At 42.3% G+C, this 13640-nt stretch overlaps 1 protein-coding gene across 3 annotated transcripts in view; it reads right to left on the bottom strand.

Annotated features, from left to right (window-relative positions):
* ZNF652 (zinc finger protein 652) overlaps positions 1 to 13640 on the bottom strand; it is a 55698-nt gene that overhangs the window by 39058 nt on the left and 3000 nt on the right. Inside the window, exon 2 of one of the 3 annotated variants that reach the window (XM_086687066.1) lies at positions 11619 to 11677. The exons of the other annotated variants lie outside the window; for them this stretch is intronic. The gene's annotated coding sequence lies outside the window, so the exon portion shown is untranslated. The remainder of the gene's footprint in view (positions 1 to 11618; positions 11678 to 13640) is intronic. 3 annotated transcript variants of the gene reach the window in all.

Here is a 13640-nt window from a genome sequence, read left to right as displayed (position 1 = left end):
CTACTAAAAGGAAAGAGGACAGGAAATGCATAAATCTGGAACTTCTTGTCATAATGAAAAGCAAGGAAACTATCAAAGGCTACCAGGGCTGGGTCAAAAGACACAGGAGCCAGCCTGATAAGCACCTAATGGACAAAGACAGAGGCAATTCAGTATCAACGAGGATTGACAACATTAGTGGACTGACACACATCAAATATGCTTAAATCCATTTAAAGTCACATTTAGAGCTTGCTAAGAGAGCCAACTCATTCTTTTGAAAACTGGTAGGTGAGGGGCGCCTGGGTGGCTCAGTCAGTTGGGCGTCCGACTTCGGCTAAGGTCATGATCTCGCAGTCTGTGAGTTTGAGCCCCACATTGGGCTCTGTGCTGACAGCTCAGAGCCTGGAGCCTGCTTCAGATTCTGTGTCTCCCTCTCTCTCTGCCCCTCCCCTGCTCACACTCCTTCTCTCTCTCCTTCAAAAGTAAATAAACATGAAAAAATTTCTTAATAAAAAAAGAAAAGGAAAAAGAAAGCTTGTAGATCTAAAAACAAATTTATAAAAGGTAAAAGGGACTGAGGAACAAGTTAAATGACACCACATGGATGCAATCCGCAAAATCCAGACTATGAGAAACTACACAACAAATGATCCGGATCCTTCAACTAAAACTGCAAAGAAAAAAAAAAGAAAAAGAAAGAAAAGAAAAAAAAAAAAAAAGGAAGGTAGGATCACACCTATAGATTAAAGAGACTTAACAGACATAATTAATTAATCACTCTTCTTTGGACCCTAATTCAACATTCTAGCCTATGTCTGTTGAAAAAACAAATTGGAAAAACAATTATGAGTTAACTGAAAAATATAAACGCTGATTGAATACTTAATGATGTTCAGGAAGTTTTTAAATGTAATAATGGTATTGCAGTTGTCTTTTTCAGAAAGAATTCTTAGATTTATAAATAATAAGATATGATGTCTAGAATTTTTTTAAAGTAATCTCCGTACCCAACATGGGGCTCGAACTCACAAACTAGAGATCAAGAGTTAGATGCTCTGCCAAGTGAGTCAGCCAGATGCCCCTAGAGTTGCTTCAAAGGAACTGGAAAAGGGAGTATAGTGAGGGCAAATATATATATGTATGAAACAAAATTGGCCATGTAGAGATAACTGTTGAAGCTGGGAGATGGACATATTAGATTTATCACATGTCTCTCTTTTTTCTTTTTTATATTTGAGAGTTTCTTTTTTTAATTTTTTATTTATTTTTGAGAGACAGAGAGAGAGAGAGCAAGAGAGCAGGGGAGGGAGACACAGAATCCAAAGCAGACTCCAGGCTCTGAGCTGTCAGCACAGAGCCCGACGTGGGGCTCGAACCCACGAACTGTGAGATCATGACCTGAGCCGAAGTCGGACGCTCAACCGACCGAACCACTCAGGTGTCCCTATATTGGAGAATTTCCGTAACCTAAAAAGGCTTTATTCAAAAGCAGACTTACCTCCTTTTAAAGACCAAAAGCCAGGATCATAACTTAGAAACATACAGAACCCTAATCTGACAACGTAGAAAAAAATATAACAACAACTACAATTAAATCTAAATTGACATTCTGATCTACGGAATTAAAGAGAAAGTAAAATATTGTGTGAAAATTCCTTCACATTAGGACCACTGCTTCATTTTCTCTTTATCCAGCTCAAAACTCGTTATCTCTAAAAACTATAATGTGGGCAATATGGTGTATTTCTGCCTTTAATAAGACTATAATCCCGAATACGTTCACACACAATGATCAACTATAAAGGAAAAATTAAACGTGATAGGAGTAAAACAACTGCCTGGGAAGGTCACCGCTCGGTCAAGACTGGAATCCAACCTTCGAGGCAGTAGCCGCTGCCGGGTTTTGCTTTTTAAGTTTTCAAGGACAGAACGGTAACACCACAACCTTCTTTTGCCTTTATGTGGAACTATGTACATCTGGCTGCAGGTAAGGTTTCAGACCTACACTGCTCAAGGACACAGCCAAGGTTTCCGTAGGGACTGGCGTTCAAACGGCCTCCTGCGTATTGTCTGGCTGGTACACGACACAGCAGGGTCTGGCACTTTGCATACACGGGTCCAACGGAAAGACCGTTGCGTAAAACTTGCTGTCCTGTGAGGGGACCAGGATTCTCTTCTTGTTCAGTCAGCGTGGCGGTGGCGGGGTTACCGTGCGCACAACGGTCTGAAGCATTTCACCGCACAAAAGCCGGTCGGGAGAGAACCGCGGCTCTCAACCGTTACATAAAAACCTACCTCCTTCCATTCCTGGTGTGCTCCCTCCGTCCTAGGTCAGCAAATACCACGTGTCCTCAAGTCTACACGGCACGTTTATTTTCTGTTTCGAAAAGCACAACGCTACGTGTCTGACCCCAATTCCAGGACGCTATCGCCTTTCGGTTTTTATTTTACGGCCAAGTCTGCCGAAGGTCCCAGTGAATCAGCTGCAGCCTCTGACCAAGGCTCCAGACCTCGTGTTCCTTTTTGGCTCTTCCCTCCGCCTCACTCCTCTCTCTCATGAGCCGGCAAGTGCTCGTTTAACCAAGTGCCCTGTCCTCTCTGTTCCGGCGGCTAACACGACCTCCCGGTTCAGGCCCTAATCACCTCGTACACAGGTTGTAACGGTCTGTCTGACTCCCTCTTTCAAACCACATTACACACAGATCTTCTAAACCCCAGTTTCCTAAAGAATGTGGATCATGTAACTCCCCAGCTACAAAATCTTTATTGGTTTCTAAAGCCTTGGAATAAGCTACCACTCCTCAGCAGAGCATTCCAAGAGTTTTGAGCCAAACTGACGTCTTCAGTTTTAGCTCCCAAGGGCCTCCTCTCCCGTCTAACATGCTTGTGCCCTCTCTCAAACACACCTTGACTGTTTCTACCTCGAAATCTTTGACTATGTCATTTTTTCCATCTACCTAAAACATGGCTGCTCCCCCATCATTCAATTATAAAATCCTAGCCATCTCTTAAGACCTAGCTCAAATGCACCTTCTTCTTGAAGCTTTTCTGGATCACATTTTTGTTTCCTAGAATGCTTAAGAGGATTTTTTTTTTCATTAAAAAAAAAAAATGTGGCGTGCTGATGGAGGGAACACTCAAGGAGTCCCACTTATTTTGGAAAAGTGATTTTTTTTTAATCCGCATCTATTTTGGGGTGCCTGGGTGGCTCCGTCGGTTAAGCGACCGAATGCGGCTCAGGTCATGATCTCGTGGTTTGTGAGTTCAAGCCCCACGTCTGGCTCTGTGCTGACAGCTCAGAGCCTGGAGCCTGCTTCAGATTCTGTGTCTCTCCATCTCTTGGCCCCTCCCCAACTTGCACTCTGTCTCTGTCTCTCTCTCAAAAATAAATAAATGTTTAAAAAAAAATAAATCCACATCTATTTTAATGTTCCCAATTCCTTCCTCCTCTTCCATAAACCAAACAGTTTCCAGGAGTGATTCAAATTAATAGGAGTTTAGATGCCATGGTTTGCCTCGGGAAGGATTCTCTCTGCATTAGAAAGCGTAGAGTCAAAGATACCCAAGTATAATGGTGTTCTTTCTCAAGGCCAGCACCTTTTTCTCCCTCAAGAACCACCTGATACTTGGAGTGCCTGGGTGCCTCAGTCAGTTGAGCGTCCGACTTTGGCTCAGGTCATGATCTCACAGTCCTTGAGTTCGAGCCCCACGTCGGGCTCTGTGCTGACAGCTCAGAGCCTGGAGCCTGCTTCTTTTCCGTGTCTCCCTCTCTCTCTGCCCCCTAACCCACTCGCATTCTGTCTCTGTCTCTCTCAAAAATAAATCAACATTAAAAAAAAAACAACTTTTAAAGAATCACCTAATACTTAAAATTCTCTCAGAGCCAGTCATTACAGACATTATAGGCAGAGTAGACTGGTGACCACTACCTGCGATTAAGAGACAAGTTAATTTCCCAGTAAACAAAAGATGGCTATTTTTCACGTGCTCCTGGAGACAGCAACTCATAACTATATCGGAAAGGGTACCTCTGTGCAAGAGTTACACTCATCCATGTTATAGATTGTATTTCTTTTCTTACTTTTATTTTAAAAGTTTGAGAGAGAGAGAGAGAGAGCGTGCGCGCATGAGTGGGGTAAGGGCAGAGAGGGAGAGAGAGAATCCCCAACAGGCTCCACACCGTTAGTGCAAGCCCGAAGTGGGGCTCGAACTCACGAACCGCATGATCATGACCTGAGCCAAAATCAAGAGTCAGACGCTTAACCAACTGAGCCACCCAGACACCCCGTATTTCTATATGCAACACAGACGGGTAGAGAAAAAAATCTTCAAGTTTACCTTAAAATGGCCTTGGGCAAAACTGTCTGTAAATGTCAAAAGATAACTTTCAGAGATATTAGTGCTAAAGACGAGTTATATTTGTCTAAATACAGACCCAGACACATTACGTATGGTACATACAATGTATGACTAAAATTAACCTATGAACAGATATTCAAGTTCATTGAAGCACAGAGTTTAAAAGCCTTATTTAGGATGTTTCCAAATAGAGAAAGGATAGTTGTTGATGAACTAGTGAACTCTGGGTTAAATATGGAGTCGATAGTAATATACCAATGTTGTTTCCTTAGTTTATGTAAGACTTTAACATGGTTGTGTAAGAACTTAACAGTAAGGGGAACTGGATGAGGAGTCTACAGATACTCTTTCTACAATTTTTCTGAAAGCCTAAAATTATTCCAAAATTTAAAAATTATTTTTAAAAAATGTTTAACAGAACTTACTGGAATAACACAAATTTGAGTTATTTATAATCACTTTAATTAAAAGGTTTCCTTTGCGTTAAAAAAGCAGGTTGCTTTATCGGTTAACTTTCCTCCCAAGTAATTTTTAAACTTTGTTTTTTAAGGCTTTGATGTTTTGAAACATTCTCAGGTTTACTTGGCAAAGACTATCAATTAGCGAATGGGCTGGTTTTCTTCAGCAGGATCCATGTACAAACATGTGTACATATGTTTCATGGCTTTAATCCCACACTGGCTAATGCCAAAATAGCCTGATGTATGACACGGCCTGGCACAGCAGATTGTCCAAGCGGGGAGCAACCCTCCTTAGAGGGGTTCAGTGCCATTTTCCTACGTGTGACGTGTGCATTCTTTTGGACCTAGCCATCAAGGAATTCACCATGAGAAGATAATGTCACAAGCATAAACAGATGTGTATACAAGGGCATTCACTGTAGCACTATTTATTATAACAAAAAACTTGAAACATAAATAATGGTACACACAGACACCAGCATACTACGTAGCCATCCAGATGTGATACGGATTTATATTATTTCACACTGAAGTATGTCCACATCAGAAAAAAAAAAAAAAAAAAAAAAAGACTAAAGAGCCGGCTCATGTCATCTCATTAATGTAAAACCATGTCCTTACAAGTATGTCTTGTACAGTCATACCGAGAGATGTCTCAGGATAGAGTAAGGATGGGGAAGGAGATACTTCCTTTCTTTGTATTTTTCTGAAATCCTTACCTAGTTTTAAATAAGCATGTATAATTCTTTAGAAAAATAATAAAGCTATTTTTTTAATGCTATATCGAGGCAATTTGTCTCCTACTCAAAAAAAGTCATGAAGGACAAGTAGCTAAATACGTAATCTTTTTTAAAAAGTGATCCTCTGGGCACCTGGGAGGCTCAGCTGGTTAAGTGCCGGACTCTTGATTTCAGCTCAAGTCATGATCTCGTCTTCCTGGGATCAAGCCCCGAGTTGGGCTCTGCACTGGGCATGGGGCCTGCTTAAGATTCTCTCCTTCCCTGCCTCTCTTCCTCTCCCTCTGCCCCAGCCCTGCTCACACTCACATGCTCTCTCTCTCAAAAAAAAAAAAAAAAAAAAAAGAAAAGAAAAGAAAAGAAAAAGAAAACGGCAAAGTATTTGCTATTAAATTTCGCAAACTGTAACCCTAGAGAGCTAAGGAATAATTACAATATAAAAATATCCAACATTAGCCAAAAGATTATAGGCTGCCAACGTTAACTGTAACATTAGCTACATGACTGTTGCTTATAGATGTGACACACACCATCACAATGTCACGTTTAGCTCCAAACGACTAACTACAGTTATAAATATCAAGTAATTTCATATGGATTCTATTTATAAATATGTATACTGCTTACAGTGTTCTTACTTTAGCTCAGAAGACGGGTCAGTAGGCTTTTTCTGCACAAGCAAACACAAATCTGTCCTCTTGTCAAGGACTTCTTGTTCCAGATCAATGGATTTGGGAACTGCAGGAGAACTTACAGCACATTCGATATTCTCGGTTATAAGAGAGACAAGGAAACAGAGGCTCAGAAAAGTTAAATGGCTCCTTTAAAGGTCAACAGCTAGCTGACGGGAGAGCTGGGCCTACCACCCAGATTCTGGTCATAAGGCTCCAAATGATGACTAACATCAAAAAATGTTGACCATTATTACGTGCTGACAGAGATGCAGAACTGGAACTCTCAGGTTTCTGGTGGGGATGCAAAGGAGCACGTTAACTCTGGAAAACAGACCGGACATACACACTACGTGACCCGGCATCCCTGTTCCTAGGTATGCATTCTAGAGAAATGAAAACTTACAGTCGCTCTGAAAGCCGTCCGTGAGCGTTTACGGAGGCTTTGCTTAGAATCACCAAAAACTGGAAACAATCCAAATGGCCTTCAACAGGTGAATGGAAAAACAGTGCGATCCATCCACAGAATAGGACAGAATATTACTTGGCAATAAAAAGGAGCAAAATGTTGATACCTACAAAAACTAGGACGAATCTCAAAGGTATTATGCTGAAAGCAGTCTCAAAGGGTTACACGCGGTATGATCCCATTTAGGTAACACTCTCCACAAGAGAAAACACTCACGATGAACAACGGATCAACGGCTGCCAGGTTCAACCGGAGGGTGGGGGAGTGCACTGTGGCAGGAGTGTTTCCAGACAACGGAACCGTTCTGTCTCCTGACTGTGGCGGCGGTTACACGAGTCCGTAACATGTACTAATGTTCACAGAACTGTACACGTACCAAAGTGTCAATGTCACTGTACATGAACTTAAAAATTAAAACGAATGCCTTACGCAGTCTCTGGGTTCTGAAAGTCAGAAATATTTCTGGGCTCTTAAATTCGGTTTTTTAAAACTTCAGTTTTTAATTAGCAAAATAAAATGATTTAATGGGTCCTTTCTTATAAAATCTCATTGCCAAGAAAAGAACATATTTAACTTGGCAAGTTACATAACCTCACTTTGTCTCAATTTCCCTGCTGGTAAAATGGGGTAATAATACACTACCTCAAAGGGTTATATGAGGATTACATGGCAAGTGCTTTGTAAAGGTTGATAAGTAGCAAAAATACAGACACTATATATAACTTTGGGTACAGAAATGAAAGACAATGCCAACCACGTAACTTTTAAGTTTTTATCCTTCTGGAGAACGAGGTTCTGATAAGTGCTTTTCTGATAGGGCGGTCTCTAAAACAGAGTTCGACCCTGGAGTCTGATTTTCACAGAGAAGTAAACATTCACCACTGAGTCCTTGCTATACGTTTATTCTGTACTCATTCTACATAAGCAAATGATTGTCTAAACCAGGCTCTGTGTTAAAGAAAGTTATACTATACAGTTAAAAATATCTTTCTGTATGGGGCGCCCGGGGGGGGCTCAGCGGGTCAAGTGTCTGACTTCGGCTCAGGTCACGATCTCGCAGTCAGGGGGTTCGAGCCCCGCGTCGGGCTCTGTGCAGACAGTTCGAGCCTGGAGCCTGCTTCCTCCGATTCTGTGTCTCCCCCTCCCTCTGCCCCTCCCCTGCTCATGCTCGGTCTGTCAATAATAAGTAAACATTTAAAAAAAATGCTTTTTGTTAAGGACGATATAGGGAGGTGATTTTCAAACTGCCCGATTTGCCTCTGTGGACAAATCTTTTTAGTTCACTAAAACCTGTTCACCACCTGACCTTAGAGACAGAAGTCATCCTCAAAGAAAAAAATCTAACTTTCCACTGGAGCTGATGAAAAGGGCAGAGAGAGAATGGGAGGCAGAACAAACTACCTCTTGAACATCGTTACAACACCCGACAAGGTGGAACAGGGGCACAAGTGTATACGTCCTTTACCACGACCCGACAGGAAGAAACCAGCCACATGGAAGTAGAAAAATTTTATACTATGCATGTATTTTCCAAATTTAATTTGAACATTGTTGTCACTGAGCAACATTAAGTTTAACTTACAAGATTTAAATATATTTTATATAGGGGCGCCTGGGTGGCTCAGTCGGTTAGGCGTCCGACTTTGGCTCAGGTCATGATCTTGCGGTCTGTGAGTTCAAGCCCCGCGTCGGGCTCTGTGCCGACAGCTCAGAGCCTGGAGCCTGCTTTGGATTCTGGGTCTCCCTCTCTCACGCTCTCACTCTCTCTCTCAAAAATAAATAAACATAAAAAAAAATTTTTTTTCTAAATACCTTATGTCAAGCAAATATTTTCTTTTGGAGCAGAATGAGATACCCATTAGGATCAGAAAAGTTAAAATGTGTCTGCTTTGGGGGCGCCTGGGTGGTTCAATTGGTGACGCGTGGCACTCTTGGATTTCGGCTCAGGTCAATGGTCTCAAGGGCTCCTAAGTTCAAGCCCTGCACTGGACTCCAGGCTGACAGCTCGGAGCCTGCTTGGGATTCTCTCTCTGCCTCTCCCCTGCTCATGTGCGCGTGCACTCTCTCTCAAAATATAAACTAAAAATAAATAAAGAAAGAAAATAATAATAATAAAACCTTATTACAGTTTAGAAAACAACCTAGCTTATTTCTTCTGTAGACTAAATCACTAAATCACTTCTGTAGACTAAGTCACTAAATGTGACTTCAGTGTGCTAAATCCAACAAAGTCAATGCTAAAATTGCTACCTGCCTTGTAGCATCAGCTCAGTGAGGTGCCTCATAGCAGTGTTTCTCAACTCCAGCGCGGCTGACGTGTTAGAGCAGAGAGATCATTCTTTGTTATGAGGGGCCGTCCTGGGCCCTGTAGCATGTTTAGCCGCATCTCTGGCCAGTAGCCCCACCGCTCCCTACTCCCCCCCCCCCCCCCCCCCGGCCTAGGGCCTCCTTGTGTCAAATCAGAGCTATCTCCAGACCTTGCAGAGTATCTCCTGGAGGTAAAATCGCCCTTGGTTGAACTACTGCTTTATAAATTTTTATTTTAATCGCGATCTCCACGTTTGGGCAGTAAGAGGGAGAAAATGGCAATACTGCAATTACAGCAAAAAAAAAAAAAAATGTGATCAAATGCAGTTTTCAATGGAAATGACGACGCCTCAGCAGTTATTATGGTTCGTGGGCACATACAATTACATTCCACCGACCAACCCGGCAGGGCGACCAAATTTCAAAATATTCAACACCAGGTTAATTGTGTTTCAGTAAATTTCTCCTGTTGCTATGTGTTTAAAACCCCGAGTTTCCAAAAAGTTTAATTATACCACGGTTATAAAAATATTAAGTAAACACTTTTAATAACTAGCAATGCAAGAAGGATTATTATATGAATATTCTGCAATGAAGCAGTAAAAGAAATATTTAGCAGTTACAAAGACAAACCTTTGAAGAGATGTAACTATTTTTAAGACCTATTCTGTCACATTAAGCCCCTCTTTTAGGATGAAAATACATAGGGTTTGCTTGTAGACTGACTTCAGAATTCTCTTAATACGGTAAAACTCCAAGCTAGGTTTGAAAATTTCAAACCATTTAAAAAATGGTTTGAAATCACCCTGTCCCACTAAATATTTCAAAATGTAATTTAAAATAGGGCATTATCATTTCCCTCCGGAGAGGTGAGGGACACTTTTTTAAATTAAAAAAAAAAAAAAAATTATTTAGTAGGTATACATCCGCATGGATCAAACATTTTAAGAAGAAAGTGTAGCGGATAGAGCACCACTACTCACGAGAGCCAAGACCAGAAATAATCCAAATGCTCATCAATGGGAGAATGGGCAAATACATTATTACAGTATATGCAACTGAATATTACGGGAGGCAAAATGAGTTATTACACGTGAAAGTAAGAGTGAATGTTATAAACGTAATTTTGAGTGAAGGACACCACACACAAATCAAATGAGCACATCCTGTACTCCACTTATACGCCGCTTAGAGATTTTCCACAGCCATACGTGGTTTTCTCATTCTTTTTTACGGCTATAAAATTTATCCTGCTGCGTGAACATGCCCTAGCTTATCTACCCAATTTCTATACAGATGGACATTTAGGTTTTTTCCAAACTTTTGTTGAGTTTATTTGGAGGACTCTGTCTGCTCTGGAGGCTACAAAGAAAGGTGCACGGCTCTCTATAAGGATCTTTCAGGCAAGGGAACTTCAAATCCCCTCCTCTTAGGAGGAACTGGGTAAAAAAAACACAGATTTATCCGTACAACTGGAACATCACACACACACACACACACACACACACACACACACACACACACACACACTCCTCACCTCCTCCAAAAACCCAACACTTTATCATATGTGTCAATGTCCACAGGCCACTGACGTGACTTGAGACACGTTAAAATGGCACATTTGAAAGGACGAAAACAATTCATGAGGGCCTGCTTATACTCATTTCGTAGGCCACACAGGGTAATTAAGAAGTTATATGCCACTGAATCCCCAAAACCGAATCAAAATTCCAAAGCTGAAAAGTCTAAATTCCAAAGCTCTTCACGACTATGTCCTTCACTAGCATCCAAGACAAAAGGGAATCACCCAACACGGTTTACCCTTATGAAATAACTCCGGCTGAGAGTACTGACCCTCGGATGCCACATGCAGAGCAAGACCCCGGAGTCAGGCAATGGAGCCGCACCCTGCCTCGTTTCTATTTCTGTTCCCTTCCAACAATCCCTTCTCACCACACGGACTGGTTTACCAAGAAACATTCGGAAGCACCTCGCTCTCCACTAGGCCCCGTGACGCCAGCACACCAGGAAAAATAACAGTTAAAAGAAAAATAGGCGCGCCTGGGGTGGCTCAGTCGGTCGAGCGTCCGACTTCAGCTCAGGTCACGATCTCCCAGTTCACGAGTTCGAGCCCCGCGTCGGGCTCTGTGCTGACCGCTCAGGGCCTGGAGCCTGCTTCCGATTCTGTGTCTTCCTCTCTCTCTCTCTGCCCCTCCCCTGCTCATGAACTGTCCCTCTCCGTCTCTTAAAAAATCAAATAAAACATTTAAAACAATTAAAAAGAAAAATAGCACCCTCGTCCCCAGAGAACGTTTACTTGGCAAAATGTAGTCTGGTTGAGAAAAAAACACGTAGCTCAATCATCCCAATTTTATTTGTTTTTAGTCAGTCTGGGCTCACCTGGCGCAAGTCCTCTTATTATACATCTGGCCAAGATTACATTTTTTCAAGTGTTCTGCAAAACCTAAGGCAAATCTAAGGCCATTATTTGCCAATCCCTCTTTATCAGCAATCCAATACTAGTGACTGATTTCCATTGATGGGAAAGCCCCTAGGTGGCTCAATAATAAAAGAAAACAGGGATTAACAGATTCCCTTGAGGTAAATCCTAATGCATTACTGATGTGCCTACCTTATCTGAAAAGTCTCTACGTAACTCTTGCGGGTTCGCTGGCTTATCACAACGATATCCTGCAAAAATGACAGAATAATTTAATTCTATGGAGCCCAAGAAATTCTATTTTAAAAGCTCTATGCACTGAATAGAACCGTACACATGCCCTCGAATCTACTTTTCGAAGTAATCAATCTCTTACCCTATGTTTTAAAGAGGAAAAAAAATGTCATATTTTTACAAAACCACCTTTGGGGCTAAAAACAAGGCTAGGGATACACACACACAATCTGTAGGTACAGGCCAAAAGTAGAGAGTTGATAAAATCTGACAGGTAAGGCGACTTGACTGTTCTTTCCTTCACCCACCGAAGCAAAAATGCCTAAGGCAGTCAGACTTATAACCCTAATGACAGTTTATGATCAAAACCTCAGATGAGCAGTGGGGATTCTTTAGGAGAGAATGTCCCTAAGTGTTTCTTAAAATCAAACCTAACTGCTCTATAAACAAACAGATTAACTAAAATAGGCGTCTGGTGTCTTCACTGATTCTACCAAGCACTTTATGGCTTACGTTAGCCGTGACAATTTACACAAGGCTTTGCACATGATTCAACTCTGGACACAGAACGCACCGAGATACATTAACGTCCTGAAACACCCCTTTCACCACAGAAGCTCTGAACACGCTTAAAACAAGCACGGCCTGCGGGTGGCGCTGTAGACACTGGAGCTAAGTCTTACGGCCTCCACCACATTCAGCCGGCCACAGAGCAACGAATCAAAGTTCCAATAAGCACACTGCACCTGCAAGACTTCGGTGTGCTCCAAGTCAAACATTTGCAATTTTTTCCTCCCAAATCGGCACAAGTGAAACACCGGACCTCTTGCAAACCAGAATGATCCGTATGTTCCCACATCAGCCATTCCCGCCATTTACTGCCTCCTTAACAGGTACATGCGCCAGGAATGCCAGAAGCTTGCACACAGCATCTCTAATCTTCATAACAAATCCCATTTTCCTGGTGAGGTAACTGAGGCCAGAGAGGCCAAGGTGATACGCCCGTTGCCATACAGCCAGTGACTGCTAAAACCCTGGAGTGAAGGGTGATTTTTTTTTTTTTTTTTAAAACGTTCGCTTTCGGGGCGCCTGGGTGGCGCAGTCGGTTAAGCGTCCGACTTCAGCCAGGTCACGATCTTGCGGTCCGTGAGTTCGAGCCCCGCGTCGGGCTCTGGGCTGATGGCTCAGAGCCTGGAGCCTGTTTCCGATTCTGTGTCTCCCTCTCTCTCTGCCCCTCCCCTGTTCATGCTCTGTCTCTCTCTGTCCCAAAAATAAATAAACGTTGAAAAAAAAAATTAAAAAAAAAAAATAAAACGTTCGCTTTCACAGTTTACTTCTTCGACAGGCTCCAGACAATTCAAAAGCAAAATCCCGTCAGTAGCGCTGCTGATCAACTTTTTTCTACAGGCTTGAAAAGTATCGTCTTACCACACTACAAGATTACTTCCCATACTCAGAGCAGAAATGGAAACAGCTCTGGGCGCCCGGCTGGGATCTTGAGGCCTCAGTTGCGGAAAGTAGGTGCTGTCTCCCTTGAGTAGGAGCTGCTGATCTGAAACGTCCTAAGGGAAGGGTGTCTGAAGAAGGGTGTTAAAGAAGCTAAAGCAAGCTGTTTGTATTAATGAGTGACCTGCTGGCGCTACTACTCCTTAAGTGTTCCAGTGCTAGGCGATTGTTTTCCACCCTTCCAAGCTCTGAATCTGGCAGTCAGAACTCTGGTCTCACAGCCATAGGTGTTACAGGATCAGCTGCTCTGCGGCGTGTGGGTGTTTAACTAGGTAAGCGACTAGTTAGAAGCCGTGCAGCAATATTCAATCAAGGAAGCACACTGCCCCCCCCTGAGATTTTAACGATCTGGCACTACACTAGGCTGACAAAGAAAAGTAACATATTTGCAACTCTGAGATGGTCTGGGCTTAGGACAGGCAAATAATTTCTGACAGTAAAACTTCAGGCATGACATGAACAAAAAAATATAAA

Source organism: Puma concolor, chromosome E1 (assembly GCF_028749965.1).
Source record: "Puma concolor isolate L17-30 chromosome E1, mPumCon1.1.hap2, whole genome shotgun sequence".
In the NCBI taxonomy this organism is placed as follows: Eukaryota; Metazoa; Chordata; class Mammalia; order Carnivora; family Felidae; genus Puma; species Puma concolor.
Note: the sequence above shows the minus strand (reverse complement) of the source record. Positions and strands in the feature narration are given on the sequence as shown.